Source organism: Octopus bimaculoides, chromosome 13 (genome assembly GCF_001194135.2).
Source record: "Octopus bimaculoides isolate UCB-OBI-ISO-001 chromosome 13, ASM119413v2, whole genome shotgun sequence".
Classification (NCBI taxonomy): Eukaryota; Metazoa; Mollusca; class Cephalopoda; order Octopoda; family Octopodidae; genus Octopus; species Octopus bimaculoides.
This window is the reverse complement of record NC_068993.1, coordinates 15,243,482-15,247,285: the sequence shown is the minus strand read 5'-3', so window position 1 is coordinate 15,247,285 and position 3,804 is coordinate 15,243,482.

The window sequence follows — 3,804 nt, the reverse complement described above, 5'->3', positions numbered from 1 at the left end:
AGCGAGAGAGAGAGAGAGAGAGAGAGAGAGTGAGAGAGACACGAAGTGATTGTACGGCAGTATAAGTAATGATTCTCAGAGAGATAGATAGATAAATAGATAGATAGGTTGTTAGATAGATAGAGACAGACAGAGACAGACAGACAAGTGAGAGGAAAGGGGAGAAAAGCAAGAGAGAGGAAGCGAAAGAATCTCTGGAAAGTGAGGGAGAGAATAGAATAAAGAGACAAGCAGTAACCTACGCGGAGTTATGTTTACTATATATTTTATTGTTACCAATTTTTTCAATAAACTCCATCCGCTGTCTATCTCATTATCATAAAACCTTTAACATGATGAAACAAGTCTGCAATAATAGATTATGAATATGAAAATAACGTTAATGCCCGCTTAAGTTGTTTTATGTCGACTAGAATATAATATTACTCACTCGAAATTGCGCTAATTTGCCTTCTAGTTTTATAAATTAGCAAGTTTTCGGAGTTTCAAAAGTCCAGAAAGTTCGATAATTGTTTGGGGTTGGTGAGAACTTCTAATTCACTACTACAATGTTTCAGGTTCAGCCCCATCGCGCGGCATCCATCGCATAGGATATATGCTTTCTGTGGCTAGAGATCCTATGACTCTCGTTTCTAGCAATGTGGGTGCCCCCTACACCATTGGTCAATTTTCGTGGCGGTGAATTATTTCCCCTTTTGCGTCTAGCCACCTTATTTATTTCATATATATATATATATATATATATATATATATATATATATATATATATATATATATATATATATATATATATATATATACACACATACATAGAGAGAGGCAGAGAGAGAGAGACAGAGAGAGAGGGAGACACATAGAGAGAATGGAGAGTAAAAATACATACATATATACATACATACACACACACATATATTTATATATATTTATATATGCATGTATGTATGTATGTCTTTTTGTTTGTTTTTGCCTTCTGTCCATTGCTTGACAACCGATGTTGGTTAGTTTACAAACTCGTATTCCTGTTAGCTATTCAACAAAGAGACTGTTAGAATACAAGACTTAAAAACAATATGTATGGGCGGGGGCAACATGTTCGTCTTAGACCTTCAAGGCCGAGGTCCAGTTTGGCCGCACAATACAACGACAGAAATACATAGAAGGTAGATGAGAGATATATATGCACAGGCGTGGCTCTATGGTAAGTATCTTGGTTCGTAACCACCTGGTTCTGGGTTCAGTCCCACTGCATGACACCTTGTGCAAGTGTCTTCTACTATAGCCGCAGGTCGATCAAAGCGTGGTGATTGCATCTGGCCGATGGAATCTGAAAGAAGCTCATTGTATATATATATATATATATATATATATATATATATATATATATATATATATGTGCACGTGTGTACATGTGTGTATGTGTGTGTGTGTGTGTTATATTTCTATCTGTGTCTCTGTGTCTGTTTTTTATCCTCACTAACCCTTCACATGTGTTGGTGCATTTACGTCCCTTTAACTTAGCCTTTCGACAATAAGACACTGATAGAATAAGTACCAGGCTTACCAAACAATTTACGAAGTTGGGTCGATGCATTCGACTAAAATCTATTGAAGGTATTACCCCAGAATTGTTGCAGTCTAATGACTCCAACAAACATAATATTATATATATAATAAAAAGTAACAGCAAAAGAACGAGACCTCGATATTTGATAAATACAGGATTATTTTTATGTTATAACTTAGAACAAACCGTAAGTTGTCATGATAGAACTCGGAGGTTTGAATGTCGAAGCGAAGAGCTGCGATGCATTCTTGTAGACCCATAAAAAATACATCCACGATTTTCATTTTCAACAACGCTATAATAATTTTTAACTACGTATAACACCACATCGTCATATAATTGTTACGATATATTCGTTTTCAAAGAATATATAAACAGTCGTCAAATATGTTTATATATTTGTCGTAATATTCACAGCTCACACATTTGCCGTAATATTCACAGCTAACAAAGAATACGATTATACGTAATGACGGCAGTTAAACCGATGTATATTTATGCATAAATGATTATGCATTTATTTGTTTAGCAATTCTCTATACTTTTACGAGCAGATTATTATTTTTCAAAATTACTACGTTCTGCTTTTAGTGAGATTTTGGTTTTATTGGTTTCAAATATTGACTGAAAGCCAGCAATTTTCAGGGAAAGGGTTACGTCAATTACATCGACCCTAGTTTTCAACTGGTATTTATTTTATCCACCCTGAAAGGACGCAAGGCAAAGACGAACGTGACGGAATTTGAAATTAGAACGTATTAACAGACGAAATGCCGCTAAGAATTTTGTCCGAAGTGCTAACGAATGGCCTTTTCATTGCCTATGTCGTTAGTAAGATGTTTCTGCTTTTAAACACAACAATGAGACAGAAAATGATAGTGCACAGCAAAGGGAGTTAAGCGAAATCTTACGAGAACTGAAATTGTTCGGTTATAGTTTGTCAAATACTGGTGACATGATGCTGAGAACTTGAGCTGTATTCATTTCGCAAGTTTTCACATAATATCCGACATCCTTTCCAATCCTATATGTAGGCTAATCAAGGAGCACAAAGAACGAGATAAGCATTGTAAGTAAGCATTCACTCGATGACATCAACTCAATTACCAGCGGGTTATAATATTGATCCCAAGGGATCACATCACCACTGTAATCAACTTGTTTAGAGGTATCGCGATAATAAAACAATATGCAATTTCAATCACTGTCGTTATCATGGATTTCCACCCTTCAAAATCGAAATCTCTCCTCTTGGATTTGGTAGACAATTCACCAGAATTAGAGACACTGTTATCAAAAGCATTATCAACGCTGGAAAGAAACATCCGTTTCATGATTATTTCTAGAGAGTAAAAGAATAAGACAACCCAATTTTCGAAGTATCGATGAGTTTAAGACGAATGGAGTATTAATTGTGAGTAGCTAGTGTATGGATGAAGAAGATTACAAATAAATAAAGAGTACTGTCATCTGTGTATGAGTGTGTGTTAGATGAAATGCAAGTAAGTTGTTGATATGAAGAAGGAAGGGAGTCTTGTCCGAAATCGAAGTTTGGAGTTAAATCTAGGATGCAGTAGCTGAGGTTCATAGAAGGAACACCGTTGATTTTGTTATACAAAAGCGCCACGTTGTACTCTTGTACTTTGCTTGCATTCGCAAGGTGTTGGATATAAAATGAGGAAAAGGTATAGAAAATATTAGAGATCATTTGACAAGCGTGTGTAGTAGTGAACGGACCGCAAAATGGTTAATGAAAGGAGGAATTCTCTACTATGTTACTGTTCATAAAATCATAGTTGTTGCAGGTCACGTGAATTCGGCAAAGTTATTGAAAATCCTTTTTGGAATGCCCCGTTGTCTGTTTGCGCAATGGTTTTAAAACTGTGTCAATGTAAACAAAAATATCGATATTTAAGCACATAACGTTGTGAAACTGGCAGAAACGTTAGCACGCCGGCCGAATCGCTTAGCGGTATTTCGTCTCTCTACGTTCTGAGTTCAAATTCCGCTGATAGTGATATTGCCTTTCATCGTTGCGGGATTGATAAACTAAATAACAGTTCATTATTGGGGTCGGTGTAATGGACTTACTGCGTTGCCCGAACTTGCTGGCCTTGAGCCAAAATTTGAAGCCGATATTTAAACACAAGCATCCATGAGCTTGTTGTCCGCAAGTATGCATGTCTGTGTGTATGTATATGTGTGAGTGTATATATATATATATATATATATATATATAT